General features: G+C 47.1%; 1 long non-coding RNA gene across 3 annotated transcripts in view; it reads right to left on the minus strand.

Moving 5' to 3' along the window:
* Nucleotides 1–13462, minus strand: part of LOC102382437 — a 117229-nt gene that overhangs the window by 18126 nt on the left and 85641 nt on the right. For 2 of the 3 annotated variants that reach the window (XR_325185.2, XR_003091832.1), the window contains one exon: nt 4925–4979. This is a non-coding gene — a long non-coding RNA (uncharacterized LOC102382437). The remainder of the gene's footprint in view (nt 1–4924; nt 4980–13462) is intronic. The other variant, XR_003091833.1, reaches the window with a different exon arrangement.

Consider the following 13462-nt stretch of genomic DNA (forward strand, 5'->3'; position numbering starts at 1 on the left):
GAAAAATCTCCCCTAGCAAACCCCACCCATACTCCTTCCCTCCTCCTTCTCTTGGAGAACTGGAGAAGGCATATCCCTCCAGCCTTGGATGCTTGGGCTCCCAGCCCTCCCAGCTCCCACAGCTGGGAAATAAAACCCAGGTCTCTGGATTTGCCCAAGTGGGAGGCAGAATGCAGGCATTCCACAGCATGGTCAGTGCTGGGTTGTGAGCAGCTGCATGGCTTCTGACCCTGGGTAGGGGAAAAGGTCCAGATGGAGGACTCAGCATAGGTCCCTTAGTTGTCTGCGGACTCCACATTTGTGCACAGGAGGCCCAGTCATGGAGGCCAAGATGCTGGATCCTGGATAGTTGGCCAGACACCTGCAGAGCACATGAGACATGTGTGTACGTGGTTTGGGTGGAATAAGGACCAAATGGGACCCTTGATGTTCGGGGTTGGAATGGATAGGTTGTTGACTGCTTGCACCCGTGCTTCCACAGCACTTGAACGAGCCATCCAGGCCCAGGAACATGCTGCAAAGGTCCAAGGATGAGGTCTCCAGGTGGCTACCTGCCATCTGAGAGAAGGCATCCACACCGCTGAGGAGCTGAGAGAGTTGCAGCGCCAAGATAAGGCATTTATGCACAGGGTCAAAGACTGCTTGGGATCAAGCTACAACACCCCTGACATCAGTGCCACCTCCCACAGAGAGACTGTAGCCCTTTTGGTCCAGAGCGTTGGGAAAGGCTAACATCCAGCCTCCCACAGTGTGGTCAGTCCCATTCCAGGGACTCTTCCCTGGGGTGACATAACCAGGTGTCCCACAGGAGGCCAGCTGTGGAGGGCGGCTGAGGGGGAATGCTCTACACCATGCAGTGACTGGGAAAAGCTGGGGATTAAGGGGACCCAAGTACAGGAGACGTGGTGTATGGGAACCTCTGACCCATGGCCTAAGGAGACGGTAAGACATTGGGTGAGGCCCATTCCAGGGAGCAGCAGCATGGGAGGGGAGGCAGACCAGGCACCCTGAGACCTGATACCAAGGCCAGCAGTGACTCAGCCCAGGTTCCAGGACTAGCTGGTGGCATCCACTGGCACAGGCACAGGACCCCAAAGAGGTTCCAGGCCAGTACAAGAAGGGTGCAGGAGTGCTCAAAATGGGACAGAGCATGGCTCACCAGGCTGCCGGGCCCGGCCACTCTGAACCTGGGTCCCACTGCACAGGAGCATTGCAGCCCCCTGGGGAGGTGTAGGAAGCCTCCTGGACTCAGGTCCAAGTTCTGGAGCAAGATACATTGCAGTTTGTCTTTATTATGCATGCAAAAAATCTGACAGGTGCAATATTTAATTAAAGCAAGGGGCAGCAGTTTTATACATGGCATTTCCCCTACTGCCCCAAGGTTTCATGTCTAAGTTGAGACCTGTGGCTGCCCTCCCCTCTTCCCCCTCAACCTCATAACCACTCGGTGCAGTCAGGGTTTTTCTCCACTCTCTCAATGTTAATTGCAAAGAAGGTTCCAAGTTCTGGAACAGGCAACGTTCGACAGTTTTTCTTTAATAAACACACTAAAAGTATGGTAGTTTCAACATATTGATTGAAATGAGGCAAGTTTCTTCCTCAGGCCACATGCCTCTGCACCTCGGTGTGTGCCCCTGGGGAAGGTTGGGGAGGGAGAGGAGAGGGGGCAGGGTGCCTGGCCAGCCTGCATTCTGGACAGCGCTGCCCATGATGCAGGGCCAGAGGAGCCTGGGGCTGGAGACCCATGGCCCAGTGCCAGAACAGGGGCAGCCCTCATCCAGAGAAGTTCACATGGTGTGGGTGAGGAGCTACTCAGCCAGGGCTTTGCAGATCTGGACAGCCTGCCACTGTGCAGGGCTGGGGCCACAAACATTGGTAGGGCAGGAATACCGGCATCCAGGACCCACACACACACACAAGCCAAGTGTCTAGGACACACACCTACACACACACGGAGCCAGGGACATGCACACATACACAGAACCCAGATGTCTGGGGGACACACACACATGGAATACAGGCATCCAAGACACGGACACACACACACATCCACACACACTCAAAACCCAGGTGTCTGGGACAAACACATACACAGAATCCAGGCATCCAGGACGCACTCACACGTGTTTGGGACATACACACATGGAATACAGGCATCTAGGATGCCCCCAAGCCCATGCTCCCCACACAGAACCCAGGCATTTGGGACCACCCCTCACATACATACACAAACACTGAACCCAGACATCTGGGACCCACGCACACATATACACAACCCAGGTGTCTGGGATACATGCACACACACCCTCCCCACAGGCATCCAGGACACACACATACACATGGAATACAGGCATCTGGGACACACGCACCCCCTCCCTCCCCCAGAACCCAGGCATCTGACACACACCTAGGGAGGAAAAACGTCCAGCACACCTACAGCCTAGGGAATGACCTGCTGGGTGGCATGGAAGTGGAAAGGGATCTTGGAGTCCTAGTGGACTCCAAGATGAACATGAGTCGGCAGTGTGACGAAGCCATCAGAAAAGCCAATGGCACTTTATCATGCATCAGCAGATGCATGACGAATAGGTCCAAGGAGGTGATACTTCCCCTCTATCGGGCGCTGGTCAGACCGCAGTTGGAGTACTGCGTGCAATTCTGGGCACCGCACTTCAAGAGGGATGCGGATAACCTGGAGAGGGTCCAGAGAAGGGCCACTCATATGGTTAAGGGCCTGCAGACCAAGCCCTACAAGGAGAGACTAGAGAAACTGGACCTTTTCAGCCTCCGCAAGAGAAGGTTGAGAGGCGACCTTGTGGCTGCCTATAAGTTCATCACGGGGGCACAGAAGGGAATTGGTGAGGTTTTATTCACCAAGGCACCCCCGGGGGTTACAAGAAATAATGGCCACAAGCTAGCAGAGAGCAGATTTAGATTGGACATTAGGAAGAACTTCTTCACAGTTAGAGTGGCCAAGGTCTGGAACGGGCTCCCAAGGGAAGTGGTGCTCTCCCCTACCCTGGGGGTCTTCAAGAGGAGGTTGGATATGCATCTAGCTGGGGTCATCTAGACCCAGCACTGTTTCCTGCCTATGCAGGGGGTCGGACTCAATGATCTGTTGGGGTCCCTTCCGACCCTAACATCTATGAATCTATGAATCACACACTCACACCCTTGGTATGCACAGGGTACACTGGGTGGCCATGCATGGGATGGCCAGCTGGCTGGTCATGGACATAAAGGCACATGTCATGGAGAGTCACTGCCATGTCAGGTCCAGGTGGGCAGCTGTGATGTCCCATAGCCTCCAACAAGACTCACACATGGCAATCAGCAGGACCTGCCGCAGCTCCTGGGCCTCCCTGCTTGCTTGGGCGTGCAGGCCAGGAAATGAAGGCACATGCAAGTCATGATGGCAGGGACTTAGGGGCATGGTAGCCCATGCCCAGAAGTCAATCAGGGGTGTCTCAGGCTTTTGGCTCTGTTTGGGAGTCTTCGGCAGCCTGAGGAGCCCATGGGGCACAGTGGGAAGCATGCGAGAGCTCTCCCTAACTGCTGGGGTCAACCTGTGCAGGCAGGCCAAGCCCTGCCCCACCAACAGGCTGTTGATGGTCTGTTCTATTCCATCCTGACCAAACCATTTAGAGTAAACCTTGAAAGTTAGAGTGCTTCTGCCTTGGGCTTCTTGAATGCCTGTACTTAGCCTTAGAGACTAATCCAGGGTTGGGCAATTATTTGGGCCTGCAGGCCACATAAGGAGTTTTGCTGAGCAGACATGGGCTGGGTCAGCACCACTCCCATCCCGCACACAACAACTCATCAAAGCTCCTTATGCGGGATGTGGCCATGGGTGGGTGGGCAGGGAATCTTGTTTAGAAGTGGGATAGGTGAAAGAGGCCAGGATCACAGGGTGGGGTCATGGGATGGCGACTTTGTGGAGCCAGGGCCCAGGGCAGAGCCCCAATCCCCTGTCCACACACCTGCGATGGGTGCTGGTTCTGTAGCCAGGGGCATGAAGGGAGTGAATCATGGCTCTGCCCTGGCCCCATGCTGTAAGTTCCCCAAGATCCTGGACCCAACCCAGATGCAGCTCTCTATGGAGATCCTGGGATCACAGGACGGTGACAGTGCAGGGCCAGGGCCAGGGCATAGCCATGATCCACACCCTGCATGCCCCTGCCTGCAGAACCTGCACCCATCACCCATCACAGGGGTGGGCGGACAGCAGACTATGGCTCGGCCCTGGCCCCAGCCCTGGACCCACACCGTCACCACCCCAAGATTGCAGGGTCTCTCTGACCCCGCCCACCTGTCTCACTCCCAATGCTACTCCCTACCACCCAGCCAAGTGCCCAGCCTGTATCGGTCTCACCCTCAGTGGTAGATGTGGGGCAGATGGGTCAGAGTGCTCAGGCAGCAGGGCTGGGTCCGGTAGCAGCAGCCAGAAGGAGCCGCCACCACCATTGCCCCAGCCCCGCTGCATGCCTGGGAGTGGCAAGACCAGTGCACATGCCATGGCTCAGGCTGACCCTTATGCCTGGGCTGGGCAGGACCAAGAGACCTCCCCCCCCGCAAAGGGTCGAACAAAATTCCTCAATGAGCCAAATCCAGCCCTGGACCATATTTTGCTCACCCCTGGACTAATCCATTCAGAAAGGCATGAGCTTTTGTACATGACAGCCTGCCTTGTTGGCTGCCATCTTTGGGAGATACTTGCAAACAACTGGAAACAACAATTGTCTGTGCAAAAAATATGCCCCATTCCCCATTGGCTAAAGAATATCTATAGTTACAAGAAATATTTGCATAGTTCAAAAAATAGTATGTTACTGAGGAGTTTTATAGCTCACTGCTTTAAAACTATGAAGCCAGTGTACTTAGGAATTAAAGTATATTTGTATTAAGAGAAATAAATCATTCTTACCCGTGCATCTCTGACCAGGTTGAAGATCTACCACACTGTTTCTTTGTAATCTGTACTGTCACAGAGAAATAAATGGTTAACTCCATTTCTGGCTCAGAAGTCTTTTACCCTACTCGTTCAAAAACCACAATACTTACTATAGTAAAGCTATTTTGATGATATAGGCTGTCGAAAAGTCACAAAAGAAAGAACTATGTGAAAGAAAGGCTTTTATGTTCACAATGAAATAAGGTATTCTCTACCTTTTCTAATCCAGTTATCCTAAAAATTGTAATTTAAGACTGAGACAATATTATTTGTTTTGCTTGTTTAAAATGTTTATTCATTTTATTGAGCTGTATTGATCTTCAAATTCCTATCTATCTTATATTTACTTTATTTTGCTCCAAGATCTATGGTTTAAATGCTATTAACCCTTTTGTGCAGAGCTCTTAAATATATATACATATTTATTATAATATAATTAAACAAGAAAACATCAAAAAAGAACTAGAGTAACCAAAACAGTCAATAGTATAATGTATTAACATCACAGTATTACATATTATTATCATGTTTTGAACACATCTGAAATTATACAGTGGTGTGTATAATTACTTCAAATAATTCACTATGTAAATTGACACTGAGACTTTTCAGAAAATCACCTTGATATCATGGCTAACAAAGAAAACAGAGATACTGACACCGATAAACATGTATTAATTATTACTGGGTGCATAATAACTACTCTGGTTGCCTTCACATAATTCAATACTTTCATTTGAAAAATGCTTTGGGATATTTTTAGGAACCTATTTAAAACTATTTTTATTCTCTCTTGTGCTAAGGAGCAAGTGTAATAGTATTATGCAATGTTTTAACCCATTGCTTGGGATGATGTGATATTATACAACGATCACATACCAAAGCAAATGAGCATTTTCAAAACATTCACCACAAGTCAAACTCAGGGGTCCTTTTTGTGCAGCGCATATGCACAACAATATCGGCTTTACATAAACGATGAGCTCAGCCTCTTGACATCTTACTCCTTTCAGCTGAGCTAGAATCACAGAGAAATAAAAGGACAATGCTCTTGCTAGGTTAATTTTTCTTAAGGAGAGACCCTAAACCATCCTGCCAAAATGCAGAGCATAACTGGTTTTCACATTCCATAAAAACCCTTCCATCTAATCTAAACATTATAGTTTTGATGACCTCAGGTTATCATTATCCCTGCCAACCCTGTGCCTTGGAATTAAAACCAAGCAGCCACTAAAAATGCAAACAGATTCAGATTTAAGATATCAACACTTTCACTTTTTAGTACCTTCCCAGTGTTCAACAAAGTTTCCAAACACCTGTGCATAATTCTTTTTCTACATTAGCTCACTGCTAATTATATAAGGAAGACTAAGCATAAGATAAACTGAGATCCATTTAACAACATTTTCTAAAGTCTGATATATTTCCTGGCTGTTTTAAACACATTTTGGAGAAATGTTGCTTTATCTCCCAAAGAAAATTTACTCACATTTCAACAAAACACATTTTAAAAATGAATAGGACTGATTTCTTCTTGCAGCATGATAAAATAGTTGCATTTATTATTCCTTGAACTATAATAGGCTATATTGCTAGATCGTACAATTGAACCTAATTCTGTTATCCCCACAAGTCTACAAATGCAAAGGGAGCCAAATATAAAAATAACAGTGATAGAGTCAATCCAAACAAAATGGGCCTGGTAGCAGAAAGGACATGCCTTTGAAAAAGGTGGGCCATCTAAAATCAGAAAGAAAGGGCCCTGAAAACTTTTCAGGGTACGAGTGGTGATCAGGAAGAGAAAAAGTTTAAGTCAAAGTTAAAATTGCATTATTAAGCATCCATGGGTGGGTCTTCGCATCAAATGAAGGTTTGACCACTAGGGTAACAGAACTGATTTCTTCTCTTTCATGGAAGTTCATGAATACTCAGCTAGACCTCTGGGAGAGTGACAGTGCAATCAGTAGCTACCTGTGTGCTTGAGTCTTATCTGTTCATTTATTAGGAAACCAAATCTTTGCTATACTAGTCATTACAGAACTGATGCACCTGAAATTGGATTCTACTCTGCTTTGTGCATGATCAACAAATCTCTCAGTTAAGTTCTTTCTGACTGTTAAATTTTCTTTCTTGTGATGATACATGAAAGACACAATGAGAATTCAACTTGCTTTTCAAGGTAGAGGTTGCAAGCACTAGCAGCTAGAAAAATCTTCTTTAGACTTATAAATGGGAAAATACTGATATAGAAATAATGGAGAAAGATTAAATGCCTACTAAGTCATTTGAGTGTCATTTTTACCCAGTTTAACTAAATACAAATTCCATTCATTTTTTTTTTAAATCTATATACTGGACTATAAGAATTTCCCAGTTTCTAAATACCTTATCACAGATCTAATTAATCATTTCAAAATGAATCATTACTCATAATAATGGTAATTTTGGGTGGTGAATAATAGTACTCAGAAAATTAAAGCAAAGTTAAAGCATCAGTAAAAGCTACTGGTGTGTGCTTTACAAAATATGGAAATGGTGAGGCCAACCTGTTAATTCCTATAGCCTTTCCTATACTCTTTTTTTCACTTTGGGAAAATGGAGCAAACACAAGAGCTGAGTAGTAATCAATACTTAGGGGTAAGGTTGATAAAAGCTACATAAACATATATAACAGATCTAATTAGTATGTCCCTTGAAAATTTCCATATAAGTATATGAGGGGTTCTTTTTCAATGTCTTGACAAAGCTATGTTTTTTTTCATATTTCCAGAAGTGACATTTGCGGTATCAGCAATTGCGAACAACCTAACAAAAGCACCAAAGACCTACAAGCTAGGTTCAGAAGTTACACATAAACCAGTTTAAGTAATAAGAAACTGGTTTAAATCTGTAACAGAACATAAATTCAGTACACATCAACCAGTTTCAAAATGGCCAAAACTGGTTTAGGGTAAACCTGGTTGAATGTAGTATCAGACTTAACTGATTTGGGTCAAACAAGTTTATGGAACTTGTGTCCCAGACCCCTTCCTGGTTTAAGTTAAACCAGAGTCCCCCAGCACCCCAGCATGCTCTGCAGCCCTGGACTGGGCTGGGCTGTCTGCTCCAGACAGCAGGGCTGGCCCCACTCCTCTGCTCTCTAGCCGGAGCAGGGGTGCAGGCATGGCTTGATGCAGGCCTGGCATGGCCCCCTGAACCAAAAGGGGCAGGGAAGGGGTTTATTCTCCCCCTTCCACAGGGGATGCCTGACTGATTTGTAGCAGCCCCTGTCAAGCATTCCCCCCTTACTGCTCAAGAGGCAGCAAGGGCGGGGGGGGCATGGCCAGAGTCGGCCAGCATAGCCCCACCATCCGCTTGCCTCACCCATGGCTAGGGCTGTGAAGCTGACCCAGGCCAGCTTGTGGGCTCTGCTGAGGGCAGACACAGAGGGGCCAGCTCAGGCTGGGCCATGGGTGCCAGGCCCTTCCCAGTGGACTGCAGCTCAGGTTGGGGCCATGGGAGCTGTGCAGCCTGATTGCTCCCCATACCCAGGCTAGGCAGTGCTGTCATGAAGCTGCAGCTGGCAGGGAAGGGCCCAGCAGGGCTGGCCCAGATTCAGGGGCAGGGCCCTTCCCAGCTGGCTGCAGCTCTGTGACAGCTGAGCCTGGAGGCATGGGTGGGACTGGCTGGGCAGCAGGCTGGAGGCACTGGTGGGCCCAGAGTCTGGCAGCCACCGCTGCACCCCCTGTCCTGTGCAACATTGGTGGCTGCAGCTGCACCACAAGCTGCACAGTAGCCAGAGTCGGTGGGGCTGTTCTGCTTCCCTTACCTCCAGCTGCCACTGCCACCCATGCCACTGCCCCTGCCACACCACTCTGGGTGGGCGGGCAGGAAGCTTTTGTCCCGTGGTTTCTGCCCAGTGCATGGAGCTCTGGCTCCAGCTCCCGGATGCCTTCCATCTGCTCTGCCTGTCCAGTGTGATGAGCAGCCCCTGCAGGTGGGCAAAGAGGGTGGAAGGTATCTACTAGCTGGAGCCAGAGCTCCATGCACTGGGCAGAAGCCACCAGGCTCAAGCTTCCAACACCAGGAATGGCACTGCACAGCATGGCAGGAGCTACAGCTGGAGGTGAGGGGAGCAGCACAGCCCTGTTGGGTCCAGTCAATGCACAGCGTCTTCCTGCCTCTGGTGGCTCCTCCTCCTCCTCCTCCTGCCCCTGCTGCACCACTCTGGGTGGCAGGTTGGATGGCCATTATAGAGGACATTCCAGTTTTCTACTACTCTGTCCTCTGTCTTCTATTAACATGAAACCCAAAGCCTTTATGTCCTCTATTTTTCTCTTTCAAGGGAAAAGAGAAATTCTCTTGAAAGAGAAAAATAGAGGACATAAAGGCATTGGGTTTTGTATCAATAGAGGACAGAGGACAACCAGACTGTCCTCTATGATGGCCACCCTAGTGGAAGTGGGTAGGTCAGTCGGGGGAAAAGCTTCAGCCCAGTGCTTCCAGCTTCCAGCTCTCAGTTGCCTTCCAAGCACTCTGCCCACCCACAGGGGCTGCTCATCATGCCGGGTGGGTGAAGCAGTTGGAAGGCAGCTGGAGCCAGATCTCCAGGCATTGGGCAGAAGTCACTGGGCTGAAGCTTCCCCCCTCCCGCCCAGAGTGGTGCAGCAGTGGCAGGAGTGGGAGGAGGAGGAGCTGCCAGAGACAGGGGGAAGCTACAACACTGGCTGGGCCCAGCAGAGCTGTTCTGCTCCCCTCACATCCAGGTGTAGCTCCTGCTCCTGCCACACTGCACAGCACTGCTCCTGCCACTCCCTTCACCTGAGGCACTACCTGGGCCAGCGTCTGGCCTCAGGGACAAGCCTCCAAAGGGCTGTTTCCACCCTCCTCCCCCTTCCAAGCACACCCTGACTGGGTCTCTACAGGCTAGGGTGGAGGTTTAAACCCCTCCCCAATCATAATTAGCAGTCTGCCAGAGGCCTGGCCATGCCCCCCAGGTCAGCTTCCCTCCAGCCTTGTGGCTGCTGAGGAAGAGAAGGGAGGGATCCCTCTAGCACCCCCTGGCTTCTAACCTGAACCACTGCAGACATGTGCGTGCATTTTCAAAATCAAAAGTGAATGTCTATTCACTTGCAAATCAGTTCAATCTATGCAGGTTAGACTAACCTGCAAAGACTGAATCAATTCAAACTCAGGAGTTCTGAATGTCTGTCCCTAGCCAGAGACTGAAGATAAAGGAGTAATTTAGAAAATAAGAAAGCTGAAATTTCTTCCTTGGCAATACCTCATCCTATAGAGTCTCTCATTCTTTGTCATGCAAAATGTTACAGGTTCACTGTAGATGTTGTCATAATATGTCTCTTCTCCCACAGAAATAGAAAACTGCTCAGTGTCAGCTAGGAGAGGTTTTGATTATGCAATGACAGTTTTCCTTCACATGACTTCTAGAAGAGAATCCTATCTATTCAGTGATTCTAGTGCCTCAATTCACAAACAACAATGAAATCCAGGCAATTCTGAAGCATTTTAAAATCAAACAGAGCCATTAAAGATCCCATGAGTGAAGTCTGAGATGTACTGAAATTTTTTTTTAAATCACAAGGATCAGTTAGTAAGCCTGAGACAGATACTGGAAAAGATTCTCTTCTCAAAGGAGAGTCTTACAAAATTTTCAAGACCAAGCCTAGGAATGGTTTGGCATTTTGTTAGAAATCAACACACTCAAAAATACAAACTTTTACAAACAAAGCATTGTTACTTTGTGGTTCTGGCAAGCCCTGTTTGGCCAAAGTAATGCCATGATGGCGCAAGCACACATAACTAAGTTGAGCAAGTATTGTGTTGTTGGGCAAGGCTGGCATTTGCAATATTGGGTCACTGGACAGAGTTAGCGACCTAAAGAAAACAAGGAAGTGGGCACTAATTGGATACAGAGTTATGTTAACCAAATATGAAATGGTGTATGTGAATAACATCACGTAGCCAGAAGTATAAAAAAGTTGTATAGCCACAAGGAATCAGATCACTTGAGACTCCACTGAACAACTTCAACCATCATGAATTCTGATGAATCCAACTTCTCTCAACGCCAAGGCTATGTGAGCATTATAGTTATTATTGTAAATAATAGCATATCCCAATAAAGCTTTTGATGTATGACTAGAATAGTCTTACTGGTCATTAATCTCTGCAACTCAATCCAAGGCGGAGTCCCCACCCATTGCTGCACCCAGCCTGCCTGGACTGAGCCACACAGGAAAAGCCGTGCCAGGTGCTGGGGGCAGATGTAATCCCAGCCTGCCGCCTGCTGTCCCAGGTGGGAGCGTGGGTTGATAAGGGTGCCTGAATCCTGGGTGGGCAGTGAGCCATCCCATACCTGCAGGGCTGCATTGCTCAGTGAGCAAACCCACCCCAAGGGAAAGACATGGGGGAGCTGCTACCAAACTCCCTGTCTGTGCTGCATTGCCCCCTTCCTCTGCAGGGAGTCACAGTAGAGCCTGTGCCTTGTGTTTTGACACGAGCCCTTACGCCTCCTGCCCACTCTGCTGACTTCCCACATACCAGCAGGGACCAATGCTGCTGGAACCAGCACTTCAGCTCCAGCGTCTGTGCCTTGCGGAACAGCACTCACCACATCTTCCTGCCAGTACCCAGCAGCAGTGTGAGGCCCTGTGGGCTAAGCTCTCACCCACTGTCATCTCATCCTGGGGAGGCAGGAACATTGCGAGGGGGTTAGAACCAGGGCCAAGGCTGGGCCGACCATATCCGGGGGAACTGGAGGCTTCCACCTCCTTGGCCTGCACTGATCTGCACCGCTGGGCTATGCCGCCATGAATTTCTGGGGGCTGTCCAGGGTGCTGACGAGGGCAGGCTGCCCAGGAAGCCAGATTAAGGCACCTTAGGGCATCCATGTGTAGACATGCACCTAAATAGCCTTAATTAACTTTAGGCTAAGGCATATTAAGTTTAGGCTTTCATAAATTCACATGTTGACATACCCAGTGTTCCCCAACTATCAAATTCCTCTCATCCTTGCATACAGTTCTGCTCTCCTCTTCCCCACAGACAAAATTAGGAGAGGGATGGATCCAACACCTTCTCCTCTCTCCTCATCTCAGAGGGAGAAGGGTAACATTTAATAGCTGTGCAGCTGCCAAGAACTCCCCAACTTCTGTGTCTCAAAGCACTGGCTGCAAATTGAGAGTTCTCAGTAGATCAAAGGTCCCTGTTTGAGGTGGATGTGGGAACAATAACTGCAAATGCATTTGAGGAATCACCTACTGAGGCAACTGCCCAGTCCATTGCCACTGCTTGTAGGAATGAGTGTTTAGTGAGACAGATAGGCTGAGCTACAAAGGGATTTTTTGGTAACTTGAGAGAAATAATCTTAAGATCTAGAAGTTTATCTTTAAACACAAACCCAGGAGAGCAATAAGGTGACAACAGGGCTTGGAGCCATTAGAATTTTAGAGAGTCTGGGATTTGGGTCCTCAGATTATCAATTAACATTTGCTGTTATTGATGTGATAACCCCACATCATATATTAAATATAACAGGAAAAACCCATCAATACCTATATATTCATTTGGGTACTTAATCACATGCTTAACTGTAAGTGCATGAGTAGTCAAACTGAAGTCAGAGACTATTCACATACTTATGCTAATTTGTACCAGGGCCAGAGGGAGATGAGAAAAGCATCTGAAATAACCAGAAGACAAACAATAAATCGCATTCTTACACATAGCTCTCCATATAAAAGCTATATAATTATAATTCAAAATAAACAGCTTTATCACACCCAGCACACACACAATGCAGCATGGGCACTCATAGAAATATTAAACATACACTTGCATTTAACCTTTACACTATACAGATGCACCAGTACTTCAAATGTAAGTATACCTGCTCAAATGATTATTACCTTTTATTTTATTTACTTCTTGGGGATATATTTAATACAAGCCCAAGAAATAATTGAATTATACACACATACACACACACATATAGAATTCATTTACTGATATATAGAATTTATGAATTCTATATATTTATATGTATAATTAATTTGTGTATATTATATGTTTACAAATATATATGTATGTATGTGGTATGTGTGTGTATATATATATTTATACATATATATACACACACATTTATGTATGCATTTATGTATGTATATAAAGAGCAAGAGTAAGTACAAGCTTATTTTTGGAATAAAAGACACAGACACTGTATCTCAGTAATTAAAGATTTACAATAACATAAATAATTAATATACTCCCCAAGTAAACACAATAGTCACCCCCAGATAAATGCAGCTGCAGCAGTAATGTTACATGGTCCTGATGAACATACCTATCTTTTTTATACATTTTGGAAGCCTTACACTCATGATTAAAGGAAGAACATATTCTGATGGATTCAAAGATGTTGCACATAAAGTGTTATTGTATTTAAATATCTTCTGAAGAATAATGATATCACCTTCTATATTGAATGTTAAGCACAAAAGAACAACTGTTAAA

This window comes from Alligator sinensis, unplaced genomic scaffold (genome assembly GCF_000455745.1).
Source record: "Alligator sinensis unplaced genomic scaffold, ASM45574v1 scaffold1172_2, whole genome shotgun sequence".
Classification (NCBI taxonomy): domain Eukaryota; kingdom Metazoa; phylum Chordata; order Crocodylia; family Alligatoridae; genus Alligator; species Alligator sinensis.